Source organism: Capricornis sumatraensis, chromosome 15 (genome assembly GCF_032405125.1).
Source record: "Capricornis sumatraensis isolate serow.1 chromosome 15, serow.2, whole genome shotgun sequence".
In the NCBI taxonomy this organism is placed as follows: domain Eukaryota; kingdom Metazoa; phylum Chordata; class Mammalia; order Artiodactyla; family Bovidae; genus Capricornis; species Capricornis sumatraensis.
Genome location: NC_091083.1, coordinates 30,778,964 through 30,793,871, shown reverse-complemented (window position 1 = coordinate 30,793,871; position 14,908 = coordinate 30,778,964).

Below are 14,908 nucleotides of genomic sequence, written 5' to 3'. Positions count from 1 at the left end.
CAAACATGAACCCCCCTCCCACCTCCCTCCCCACAACATCCCTCTGGGTCATACCCGTGCACCAGCCCGAAGCATGCTGTATCCTGCATTGGACATAGACTGGCGATTTGATTCTTACATGATAGAATACATGTTTCAACAGAAAAGGGAATTAAAAAATATATCACAATATTCTGATATGAAATTTTCTATTTAACTGAAAATTTTCTCTTATAACATTTAGAGGAACTTTACCACTTTTTTTTTTTTTTGCAACATTTGATAATGATGAAGAAAATTTCTCCTTCACACTAAACACAAAAATACATATTTATCATCTGCATATGAATTAGTTTCTGTCTTATCCTATGGAGAAGAGAGAAAAATGTGCTTGTGGTGAAATAATCCATAGCATAAAATCTTCTTCGGATTATATGTTGTAAGTAGTTCAACAGAAATTTAATGAAGATGTCTCATGCACAAGGGATGATACCAAGATCAGATCACAAACATGAGAGGTCAAAAAAGGTGAGAAAGTGACATTTTTACTATTAGCCACTTCAAAAATAGTGGTCTGATGTACTCCCAGACCAATTCTAAAGGAAAAGCAATTTATTTAACACCTATAATTGACTGTAAGAGAGGCGATTCAGGTTTTGGTGTCAGACAAAATATTTTATTCTAATCATTTGACAGAGGCCCTTTATAGTTATAGGAATCACAGTCACCTCAAGGAGATGTTAAGAGTATAAATCTATTTCGATTAATTGCTGTTGCAAGTTGATATTTCATTGTTAGGGTATAGAAATGCAACAGATTTTTGTATGTTAATTTTGCGTCCTGCAACTTTACCAAATTCATTGATGAGTTACAGTAGTTCTTTTGTGGCATCTATAGTATTTTTAAGTAGAATATCATGTGAACTGCAGAGTAACAATTCTACTGATTTCTTTACAATTTTTTTCCACATTTAAAGTAGATTGGGTTTCCTTTACTGAAGTATAGTTGGTTTGCAATATTATATTAGTTTCAGGTATACAACACAGTAATTCAATATTTTTTATGGATTATACTCCATTTAAAGTTATTATAAAATATTGGCTATATTCCCTGTGTGTATGTATGCTCATGCTCAGTTGCTCTGTGCTGTACGACACATCTTTGTGGCTTACTCATTTTATATATAGCAGTGTGCATCTATTGCTCTCTGACATCTTTCTGGTTCTCCTCCCCCTTACCTCTTCCCACTGGTAACTGCTAGTTTGTTCTCTATATCTGTGTTTTTCTGTTTCTATATATCCATTCATTTGTTTATGTTTCACATGTATGATAACATATAGTACCTGTTTTCCTTTCTCTGACTTATTTGCCAAGTAAATTACCTTCTGGGTCCAACAATGCTGGTGCAAATGGCAAAATTTCATTTTTATGGCCATTGTTTTATACACACACACACACAGACACACGCACACACACCTCTTCTATGGCCACTCACCTGTTTATTGACAGTTAGGTTGCTTTCATATCTTGGTTATTGTAAATAACGCTGCTATGTATATCTGGGTGCATGTATCTTCTTGAATTTTTTTTTTTGGTGATTTTTCAGCTATATACTCAGGCATTTTAGAAAATGAAGGCATACATATGTCTACAGTCATAGGAAAGAAGCTCACATCACTAGTCATCAGGGAAATGCAAATCAAAACCATAATGAGACATCACCTCACACGTGTTAGAAAAGTTATTATTAAAAAGATGACAAATAACAAGTGTCGATGAAGATGTGGAGAAAAAAGGAACTCTGGTCCTCTGTTGGTAGGAATATAAGTTTGTGTAGTCACTGTGGAGAACAGAATGGAGGTTCCTCAAAAAATAAAACTACCGAACGATACAGCAATTCTACTTGTGGGTATTTATCTGAAGAAAATTAAAGCCCTAATTAGAAAAGATATATACACCCCATGTTCACTGCTTCATTATTTACAATAACCAAAATATGGAACAGATAAAGAAAATGTGATACATATATATACGACATAATATGACATAAAAATCGGAGAAGGCAATGGCACCCCTCTCCAGTATTTTTGCCTGGAAAATCCCATGGATGGAGGGGCCTGGTAGGCTGCAGTCCAAGGGGTCACTAAGAGTCAGACACGACTGAACAACTTCACTTTCACTTTTCACTTTCATGCATTGGAGAAGGGAAATGGCAACCCACTCCAGTGTTCTTGCCTGGAGAATCCCAGGGACGGGGAGCCTGGTGGGCTGCCGTCTATGGGGTCACACAGAGTCAGATACGACTGAAGTGAATTAGCAGCAGCATCAGCATGACATAAAAAATAAAATTTTGCCACTTATGATAACATGGATGGACCTAGAGTGAGTTCGGAGAAGGCAATGGCACCCCACTCCAGTACTCTTGCCTGGAAAATCCCATGGACGGAGGAGCCTGGAAGGCTACAGTCCATGGAGTCGCAAAGAGTCGGACATGACTGAGTGACTTCACTTTGACTTTTCACTTTCATGCACTGGAGAAGGAAATGGAAACCCACTCCAGTGTTCTTGCCTGGAGAATCCCAGGGACGGGGGAGCCTGGTGGGCTGCTGTCTATGGGGTCGCACAGAGTCGGACATGACTGAAGCGACTTAGCAGCAGCAGCAGCAGAGTGAGTTATTCTAAGTGAAATAAGTGAGACATTTAAAGACAAATACTGTATGATTTCACTTACATGTAGACTCTAAAAAGCAAAACAAAGGAACAAGCATAACAAAAGTGAAATAGTCATAGATACAGAGAACAAACAGGTGGCTGGTTGTCGGAGGGGAGAGAGTTGTAGGGGAGAGAAATAGGTAAAGGAGATTAAGAGGTACAAACTTCCAGCTGCAAAATAAATGTTACAAGTATGAAATATGCAGTGGGAGGAATACAGTCAATAATTATGTAGTAGTTGTGTATGGTGACTAGACTTATCATGGTGATCATTTTGAATTGTACAGAAATATTGAATGTAACAGAAACTAATATAATGTTGTAGGTCAATTATATTTTTGAAACAAATAAACTCATAGGAAAAGAGATCAGATTTGTCTAGAGGCAGGAGATGGGGGAGGGGGAGTTGGTTGAAGGCAGTCAAAAGGTACATATTTCCAGTTATGAGATAAATAAGAATTAGGCATGTACTCTAATGTAACAATACAATCAACATAATTAATACTGTGTTCTCTGTTATACATGAAATTTGTTAAGAGAGTAATTCCTGAGTTCTCATCACAAGGAAAAACAATTTTTTCTTAGTTTTGTATCTTTATGAGATAATGGATGTTCACTAAACTTATTGTGTATTAAAAACATTAAAATACATAAGCAATTTTCTGAAATGACTAAATACATAAAATAGGAATTTAGAAGAACATTATCAAACAATATGTTTTTTTTTTTAAAAATCAAAAGACAATGTGAAATTATGTAGGTTGAATGTTAACCTATTTGGCTTTGCTGATGCAAAGGATATTGCTCTTTTCTTGCTATGGTTTAAAGCATGAACAAACTATTTATCTTTCCATTAAAATTTAATGTTAAAATTATTACCCATTGGAAAATAAACTTACACTTGTGTGTAGCTAAAGTATTTGTTGATCATATAAAAAATCCAGTTATTTTGTTGCCTTCTTTTCTTATTTATTTATTGTATTTTTTGGTGGCAGTTAGTATTTCTAGCTCATGATTTGAACAAAAAATGATTTTAGATTTACGATGTCTTATGCCTTTTTGACAGCTCTGTGAGGTATTTGAACCTTTGGACAAAACTGAGATTTGGGATATTTAGGGAATGTAATTAATTCATGTAGTCTTTGCCTCCAGGTCATTTGGATTTGTACAAAGCTGGTTATAAATGCAGAATATTTGCTTGCTATTCTCAAATGAGTATAGCCCTAATTAAATTGAAACAGTGTTATTACTCTTTTTTGACCAAATTTTCCCTGTGTTGAATTTTTCTTTAATCCTGTACAACTGAAAATCAGGAGAAGGGAAATCTAATCTTCTCTTTCTCTGTTGCATTTCATCTTACAAACAAGAAATGATAGCACTCCAAAAGAAAGGCAGCCATCTGTTGGAAAGAAATATGAGAAGCTGAATTGTCAAATCCTCTATTTTAAGTGTTCTTCAGCAAAATTGGTCATCAATCATGTTTTAAAATACAATGTGGGCACAGGAAACATTCAGGGAAAAATATTTTTCCACATTGTTTTCTGTTTTATTTGTGGCATAGTGCCTTATAGGGATTATATTCATTTTAACCACAAATTCGCCATTCTCAAAGCAGACTACTCTACTTTAACATAGATCATATATTGGGTATCAGATAACAAATTGCCAAGGACCATGTTCGATATCTGGATAGACGAAGAGGATAATGTTTCCTTCCTTTGTGAAAAGTGAATTCTATTTATTAGTTCATTTACTTATTTTGTCCTGAATGAAACAAATATTTTTAGCTTTTACTGTGTGCCAGACATTTTGTTAGGTATTAAGCATTTAAAAATGAATAAAATACTATACTTTCTTCAAAAAGATCAAATATTCCATTTCCAGTTACTCTCCATCCAATGGGCTATGTTGAATGTCAAGTGAAAAAGTTACCACAGTTCCAATTATCCATAAAGAACAACTCATTGTTATTCCCACAACTTGTCTAGCTTAATCAGCACTCAAGTCTTAAAGCTGTCAGGCAATATTAATTTCAGTGAGATCTAAAAGGAGCACAGACCTAAAAATCCCGCCTGAATATAAAGAACCCCTCTGTTTTCCTACTCCACTATTGGAAAATGCTTTGTTATTGTTGGAAAATGAGTTAACTTCATAGAAAACAAATGTCTATTGCCATCATGGAGCCATACTAAACTTTCCATTAATCCCCACTTTGGGCCATTAATAAAATTAAGAGAAAAAGGATAGAGGTGAATTGAAGAGAGCTGGGTTTTCATTTTCTGGTCACTAAAAAAAAATGTATTTTTATGAGGGACTATTTATAACTTACATGGCTATTTTGAAGGTATGACTTAAGTTGCAACTATGACAGACAATTTCAAGGTTTTATGTTTGGCACATAAAGGATAATGACTCTCGTGGTACTGTAGATTTTTATTTTCAGGCTATAATGCATAATTTTTCAACATTTAACTGAATTTAAAGTTTTAGGTTCCCAGAAGAAATGCCTTATTGCTACAAAGGGTAATATACCTCCATTTTTTCCTTTTGTTATTTTCCTTGAAAAAAAAATTTGGGGTTGGATTACAATGATTAAATAGCATATTTAGTTGAAGTTGTACTAAAAACTGTATAAAACATTCTTTTAAAAAAGTTATGTTTTTCCTTGAGGGAATGATGTTAATTACTAATTATTGCCTACAAAGCAAAGAGAAATGATAATCATTTCAATTTCTACTTCTAAACTGATAAACAGCTTTGGTCAAGTGTATGAATCTAACCCTCAGACTCAAATGAATTAAAAAATTGAAGGATAATGGGAAAATGAGGAACAGTAACAATAAGAGTAAGAATAAGAGCTCTTGCATTAAATGTGTATAAAGTTGAAAATGACAAAGATAGCTTTAGCCTCCTGCACAACGTCTACATTTATTTGTTCTTTTGAACCAAAGGCAGAGGAACCAGAGATCAAATTGCAAACATCCACTGGATCATGGAAAAAGCAAGAGAGTTTCAGAAAAACATCTATTTCTGCTTTATTGACTATGCCAAAGCCTTTGACTGTGTGGATCACAATCAACTGTGGACAATTCTGAAAGAGATGGGAATACCGGAGCACCTGACCTGCCTCTTGAGAAACCTGTATGCAGGTCAGGAAGCAACAGTTAGAACTGGACATAGAACAGCAGACTGGTTCCAAACAGGAAAACGAGTATGTCAAGGCTGTATATTGTAACCCTGCTTATTTAACTTATAAGCAGAGTACATCATGAGAAACACTGGGCTGGAAGAAATACAAGCTGGAATCAAGATTGCCGGGAGAAGTATCAATAACCTCAGATATGCAGATGACACCACCCTTATGGCAGAAAGTGAAGAGGAACTAAAAAGCCTCTTGATGAAAGTGAAAGAGGAGAGTGAAAAAGCTGGCTTAAACCTCAACATTCAGAAAACAAAGATCATGGCATCTGGTCCCATCACTTCATGGGAAATAGATGGGGAAACAGTGTCAGACTATTTTTTGGGGCTCCAAAATCACTGCAGATGGTGACTGCAGCCATGAAATTAAAAGACGCTTACTCCTTGGAAGGAAAGTTATGACCAACCTAGATAGCATATTCAAAAGCAGAGACGTTACTTTGCCAACAAAGGTCCATCTAGTCAAGGCTATGGTTTTTCCTGTGGTCATTTATGGATGTGAGAGTTGGACTGTGAAGAAAGCTGAGCGCTGAAGAATTGAAGCTTTTGAACTGTGGTGTTGGAGAAGACTCTTGAGAGTCCCTTGGACTGCAAGGAGATCCAAGCAGTCCATCCTAAAGGAGATCAGTCCTGGGTGTTCTTTAGAAGGACTGATGGTAAAGCTGAAACTCCAGTACTTTGGTCACCTCATGCGAAGAGTTGACTTATTGGAAAAGACCTTGATGCTGGGAAGGATTGGGGGCAGGAGGAGAAGGGGATGACAGAGGATGAGATGGCTGGATGGCATCACCGACTCGATGGACAAGAGTTTGAGTGAACTCCGGGAGTTGTTGATGGACAGGGAGGCCTGGCATGCTGCAATTCATGGGGTCGCAAAGAGTCGGACACGACTGAGTGACTGAACTGAACTGAGAGCAGTCCCTATATAAATGCGTACATTATTTGAACACCATGAAACCTTAAGTTCTTGTTGGTCATTAGCATATTAACTCGAATTTCACTGTCTACTTAGCATAGTAGGAAGAAAGCATGATACATGTCTGTTGGCCAATGAGTTTACTTGAGCAACTAAAACCACAGACTCAGGTTCATGGGTTTTGGAAGGTGTTCATTGTAAGAGGTGGGGAATAAGTTTATCTGTTCAATAAACCTGCATTAGATAGTATCACTGACTCAACGTACATGAGCAAACTCCAGGAGATAGTGAAGGACAGGGAAGCCTGGCTTGCTGCAGTCCATGGGGTTGCAAAGAGTCAGACATGATGTAGTGCCTGAATGAACACACACACACATACTACGTTGGCACTCCAGGGCCCTAGGAGCCAACTTATCATAGCATACTGCTGTATGGGTCCCCTAGAGATTTTAGCAAGAAAATTTCAGCGTTGGGCTGCTCTAGGGTTTACTTTTCCCCTGTTGAGCTCCAAAAGAGAGGCTGTTCTATAGCCAAGAGAAAGTGAAGGAATTTTACAGGGGAAAGACAAGTATCTCATGCTTTTTATCTCCTTACAGCTGTACCCAATAGGGTGGTACACCCCACATTGTTTGGTGAGTGTGATAATGGATGCCATTATCTATCTTCAGTCACTGCTCTGCAGTTTCAACCTCAATAAGTAATTTCAAATTCATCTTCTTTAACACAGGAGGAATTATCTCTTCTTGAGGGTCTTTATTCCCTTCCAGAAACGAACAGGATGCTTTATAAACATCCTGAGAAATATGAGAAATAAAAGAAAACAAATTTTGAGTTGTAATATATTAAATAATCTTAACTATTTATTACATGTTACAGGCTAAAAAGCAGTACCAATTATCTAATTCATAACATTTTATTTCATAAAAGAATAAATATGAACTGAAGCAAGAGAGTTCCAGAAAAGCTTTACTTTTGCTTTATTGACTACGCCAAAGCCTTTGATTGTGTGGATCACAACAAACTGTGAAAAATTCTTAAAGAACAGGGATAACCATACTACCTTACCTACATCCTGAGAAATCTGAATGCAGGTCAAGAAGCAACAGTTAGAAATGGACATGGAACAACAGACTGGTTCCAAATCAGGAAAGGAGTACATCAAGGCTGTATATTGCCACCTTGCTTATTTAACTTATATGTAGAGTACATCATGTGAAATGCTGAGCTGGATGAAGCACAAGCTGAAATCAAGATTTCCGGGAGAAGTATCAATAGCCTCAGATACGCAGATGACACCCCTCTTATGGCGGAAAATGGAAAAGAACTAAACAGCCTCTTGATGAAAGTGAAAGTGGAGAGTGAAAAAGTTGGCTTAAAACTCAACATTAAAAAAACTAAGATCGTGGCATCCGGTCCCATCACTTCATGGCAAATAGATGGGGAAACAATGGAAACAGTGACAGACTTTATTTTTTGGGGGTTCCAAAATCACTGCAGATGGTGACTGCAGCCATAAAATTAAAAGACTCTTGCTCTTTGGAAGAAAAGATAACCAACCTGGACAGCATATTAAAAAGCAGAGACATTACTTTGTCAACAAAGGTCTATCTAGTCCTTATGGTTTTTCCAGTAGTCATGTGTGGATGTGAGAGTTGGACTATAAAGAAAGCTGAGTGCTGAAGAATTGATGTTTTTGAACTGTGGTGTTGGAGAAGACTCTTGAGAGCTCCTTGGACTGCATGGAGATCCAACCAGTCCCTATCCTAAAGGAGATCAGTCCTGGGTGTTCATTGGAAGGACTGATGTTGAAGCTGAAACTCCAATAGTTTGGCCACCTGATGTGAAGAGCTGACTCACTGCAAAAGACCCTGATGCTGGAAAAAACTGAAGGCAGGAGAAGAGGATGACAGAGGATGAGACGGTTGGATGGCATCACCGACTCCATGAACATGAGTTTGAGCAAGCTCCAGGAGTTGGTGATGGACAGGGAAGCCTGGGGTGCTGCACTCCATGGGGTCACAAAGAGTTGGACAAGATGGAGCAACTGAACTGAACTAAGGAATATATCACTTTCCTTAGTAAATATAATGGCATGATTCTCATTTTTAATAGAAAAAATAAATGTGACCTACAATTAGTTCATATTTTTACATAAATTGCCCTCCTTTAAATGATAATTTCTAATGGAATTGTGGAAAGCAAATGGGCCTTGGGGTTAGCTTAACCTGAATTCTGAATTGACTCTGCCCCTAATGTATAGTTTGAGTTAATAAAAATTCCCCATCATATGGATTCCTCAAAGTATGTGAAATTGCTTAGCGTATGACAGGTTTCAAGGCTTTTGTCTTTCTTTTTCTTTGTACTATTGGGACAAATGATTGGATGACAGAAAGAGGGAAGACTCTAGATAAGACTGTGAGGATAGGCAATGCTTATGAAGAAAAATATGAGCAAGAGAGTGCTCTGGGCAGTTGCTCTTAGCTCACTGGCTACAAAGAGGGCTAGAGAGGGGAGAAAATATCTCAACAATACGTACAAAATCAGTTTCTTTCTGTCTCAAGGTACCTGTGAGCAGACGGACAGATTGTCATTCTGGGCTTGAGGGTTACTCGGGATAATCTGACAAAAGAATATAGACCCTGTGGAATGTGAAATATCCCCTTCGTAGGGTGTACAAACTGTGTGTGTTTAGGGGCTGGCCCACCAGAGCAACAGCAACCTCCTTAGAGGTCCCAAGAGTTGGTGTGAGGCAGGGCTGTCTGATCTCTGCTATCTGAAGATATGGGCTATCTGCTCCAAAGTAGGTCCCAGCAGGATTCATTTATTTAATGACCATGGTATTTTCCACAGCCAGTTTGTCAGTATACCGTAGGTATAAATGCAGCTTATGTCACTATCCACTGCTTCCACTGACCTATGCATCGTGAGAATGCGTAGAGGTGGTCAGAGCTGGTGGGATAGTGATGAAGAGGACAGGCTCTAGGGACAGCATGCTTAGGGGTGATCCTGATGTTGCCTTTTACTAGCTTAGCCATGGCATTTAGTTTTTCTGGGCCTCGATTTCCCATCTTTAAAATTGGCAAGAACAATTCCTGTCTCACAGGGCCATCTGAAGGGAGTGAATTCAGTGTGACACTAGTGTATAAGTTACCTAAATTTGGTCATCTGCCATATGTCATCTGAATCCTATAGCAATTAACACAGCAAAACTGTATTTGCATAAGTAACTTTATACTCTGTTTATGTGCTGAGCAGAGTGGATTCATTTCACACATAATTTGCAACTTGTTATAGAGCTTTTTCAATACTAATACCCAAACATGTTAGACAAAGAAAAGATGGACACTTTGTTTTCTACTGATTTTGTACTACTGTATTTTTGACTTCTTAGTGACATTGGTTGTATTAAAGGTCTGTGCCACATACCTTGTGGTGAATAAGAAACCGTTTTTACAGTTGCCATTACAAAGAAACCCTTATTTGCATTATGAATAATTTTATTGTTCTTTCAATATAAATTAAACTGATAGATCATTTTAAAGGAACATACTTTTCTTAAAGAGATGAGATAAGGAAATAAAGTAGTAATATTGTGTTTAATTTATAAGTAAACCCTAGGAACACAACTTATTCCATTTTGTTACTATCACAGGGAGTAAAAATTTATCATGTTTTTAACTGATTATAAACAAATCCCATTATTAACAAATTCCATTTATCTCCTGTTTATTTGTTTGTCATGTAGATGGAATTCCTTTTCTTCTCCATTTTAGAGACTAAGTTGTAATGATCAAATAGAACAATATAAAGAAATAATTAGAAAATCAATTTGTTACAGGCCTCCCAAGATATCAGACATGTATTATACAATCATGTAAATTCAAGGCCCAGGTCATCAATAAAATATAGGCAGAAGTGATGAAAAATAGTGAGAAATAAGATATATTCCTGTGTAACTTTCAAGTCCAGCTTTTTCTTCTTGTTCTCACACATCATTCACTAAATATTTTTTGCTTCTTTATATGAGAAGAAATAGAATATTTTAGATATAAAATGAATAAAGAAAATTCTCTACCCACAAGGAATTTGCAGCAGAAAAAAGAAAGATACATTAATATAACACTGTAATGTGATGCAACCCAATGAATGACATACTAATGCGGTGATAGTGGTCGAAAGGATCCCAAAGTGCTGTGGAGAACAGAGGAACTCTGTTCCAGGCTCATAAGTACTGAGTCTGGATGCTGGAGACAAGCATAAAGGTCCAGAGAGAAGGAAACATCATGACTGATCTGAGAGGATTCAGCAGGATGCATCCTGTGGAAAAGAGGGCTCATTCCACAAAGACCATGTGCAAAAGCAGAGAGGTGAAAACTGTTTTGGGAGATAAATAAGATTTGGGTTAAAGAGGAACACAAAATATATGACAAGGAATAGTGAGAGAAAAAATCTGGAATAACAAATTAAGGCCATATTGTTAGAAACTTTACATATATGTAAGAAACTTGGACGTGAACACGAAATCTTTAGGGAGCCACTGGATAATTTAAAAGGGAGTGTAGTGGTCAGAATTTTATTTAGATTTTGAAAGCAAAATCAAAGCAAATAATAAAATGGAGGGCACTTGAGATATAGCAGAATGTAGACACAAATGGATCAAGCATCAAGGTTGGAAACACGTTTGACCAAATCACTGAACTGAGGCAGGCTGAACAAAGAGTTTATAAGTCTGCGTGTTTTGAAGAGAGCCTAAGGCATAAAGAAGGGTTGAGTTGAAGAACTGATGCTTTCAAACTGGTGCTGGAGAAGACTTTTGAGAATCTTTTGGTCAGCAAGGAGATCAAACCAGTCAATCCTAGAGGAAATCAACCCTGAATATTCATTGGAAGGACTGATGCTGAAGTTGAAGCTCCAATACTTTGGCCACCCGATGCAAGGAACTGACTCATTGAAAAAGACCCTGATGCTGGGGAAGATTGAAGGCAAAAGAAGAAGGGGACAACAGATGATGAGATAGTTGGATGGTATCACTGACTCAATGGACATGAGTTTGAGAAAACTCAGGGAGTTAGTGAAGGACAGGGAAGCCTGGCATGCTGCAGTCCATGTGGTCACAAAGAGTTGGACACAATGTAATGACTGAAGAACAAAGGCTCCAGGATTACTGTTGTTCACTTAAGGTAGAATCAACTGTTTTATGTACTCAAGAACAGATGCAAAGACAAAACAGGCAAGTTATCAATGTTACCAACTTTGTACAAAGTTACTTTATACAAGTAGATTCTTCTCTACCTCAGTCTCTTGTGCGCTTCTTAAGAAGTCAATGGTCAATACATGATATATAATACAATACAATATAATATAAATTCCTAAATCCATGTGGAGTATAAGGAAAATTAAGTATGTATATATGTAAATATATTCTTTATTTACAACTAATTCACAAACTGGCTTCATAAGAGCTAATTAATGTTCAAAAACATTTCTCAAATATTTATAGTTTTTAAAATTAAATGTACCTTGATACAGCTACCTGTAAAAAAATTCTTTAAAAATATAAAGTGATCTTTGAAAGAGCAAAAAAACAAAAAAGCAAATTTTGCTATGGGAAGATTTGAATTTAATTCAAAGTCTTAAATTCATGAAGTTCAGGTGACATCAAACTTGGCTTTGTGTCTTTGAACCCTTACTCATTGTAGTCCAGGAAATTTGCTTTAGAACTGGGCTAAAAGTAAAATTGTTGGGGATAGGTTATTCTTTCTTTTGTGTAGTAAAATCATAATGTCTAGAATACTATGTGCTTCCAATGTTCAAATTATTTTTCTGAACCTTAACACTAAAATTTATTAAAATTTGAAGGTTAATGCAATGGTTTTAAAAGGCAGAAAATAGGTAAAATGGAAATATAAGACATTTTAATGGAAAAACTAAAAGCTTTTAAATAAGACACATGTTTCATTGTATTGAGAAAACAAAAAAAATATTAAGAATTTGGCATAAAATAGCTTATAAAATCACACTGGCAAGAATTTTGTACATTTCTAAGATTTTCCATTGAATTATTTAGCAATTCTGTTTGATTTTTCAAAAGAAGCATGAGTTTTAAGTTTTAGGTAAAGATAACAATAAGACCTACAAACTATTTTGAAGCAAACTGGTTTAATTCAAACAAAATAGATTGACTTTTAAACCACCAGCTGTTTAATTGTGTTGTCAAGTAAATAGTTTTGACTCCTTTCAAATATTTCAATTTTCTAACACCATTTTATTCATATATTTATTCATTCTTACACCTATTCAAAGTCTATGTATGAAGCATGTATTATCTGCTAGGTATTGAGTGACCCAGGCTCCCCTGCTGGCTCAGTGGGAAAGAATCCACCTGCCAATGCAGGAGGCGTGGGTTCAATCCCTGGGTCAGGAAAATCCTCTGGAGAAGGAAATGCAACCCACTCCAACAGTCTTTCCGGGGAAATCCCATAGACAGAGGACCCTCGTGGGCTACAGTCCTTGGGGTCGCAAAGAGCTGGACAACACTGAGAGACTAAATAACAACAACGTTGCATGCCTCACCAGACGCAGTGCCGAGCAGGACCAACTCAGACTCTGACCTCACAGATGTTCAGTCATGTACGAGGGGAGCCTGCCATTTAAAAGGGAGGAAGCAGCCCGAGACATCAGAAAGTTGACTTCAGTGGATCTTGAGCCTTATTACATGCTTATTGTAAGACACTAGCATCTGGATGACACACAAAGCTGCTATGACAGTTCCTGGAAATTCTTTCCCTTTCCCCAAAATAGTTGAAATAATCCTTTCTCTCCTTAGCCTGTGATATTACTTAGCCCATAAAAACTAATAACATAGGACTGGGGCGTCCCTTCTTCTGAGATGGCCTACACTCTGTCTGTGGAGTGTATTTCTCTGAATAAATCTGCTTTCACTTTAAAAAAGTAAATAAAAATAAAATAAAATGGAGAAAATGGTATGATATGGTATGTTTCTTAGGGACCAATTGATTGAGACCACCTGCTCTGGCCAGGCATACTGGCATGATTTGTCTCACAAGAGGAAGTCCTGGTAAAGAACATGCCACTGACAAGCTGCTACCAAAACTGACTGGAGAAATTCAGGAGGGACTACAATGTGTCCTGCCAACCTCCCAGAAACCTTCATGCTGGAAACCATCTTGACTCAGAGATGCATGGGCCAGAAAGGACCCTGAGTCACCAAATATGGTCACGAGCAAGATGATTGGCAGAGACAACTCAGAAACTAACCTTATCACCATAAAACCTGAGACTGGTAGCCACGAGGCAGAGCAGTCCTTCTGATTACCTTACCCTGCTGCTTTCTCTAGAACATCCATTTTCAGTACAGTCTTTTGCCTATCAGTACCTGTGTTGCCTTGGACAATTTATTTCCCAGGTGTTAGATAATAGCCCACACCTGCCCCAACCTTGGCCCATAGCAACTCATGACAGAAACATTTACAGAATGGAGAGAAGTTGAATCTGGTTAAGTACAGCTTGTGTAAGAGACCAGTAGTCTGTGACACTGAAAAGATAGAGTTATTCATTAATATTAATGGAATGGAGCTTATATACCAGACACTGTACTAAGATTACAGAGCAAATCCATTTAGGTTATTTTATTGGTTCATTAGAGATCTGTTGGCTGCTTAGATTAGAATAGTGGTGGTGGATAGAAGTATGGAAAGCAGGACAGGAAACAAAATTTTGACCATGGTCTAGAATAAAAAATAGGTTTTTACATTTTCATCCAGTTTGTGCATGTACATGTAAGTCTATAATAAAAATACATATTTGTGACTCAAAACTGATGCTGATCTCTTCCAGTTTTAGTTTACTATATACCTTTTCATTTAAAAAGTGGTAGTCCTGACCCATTTAATTTGTATCAGAACTTGGGACCTGTGGTTGAGAATCCCTGGATAGGTGATTACAAATGGTAATGAAATCCTTAATTTACTGGTCAAGGGAGTAGAGGGTAATGAGGGCAATGTATCAAACCTGGCTCTAAAACATTTTGCTTCTCAAAACAGGATAGCAAGTAGCCACATATAGTATATAGGCTAAGCTTTG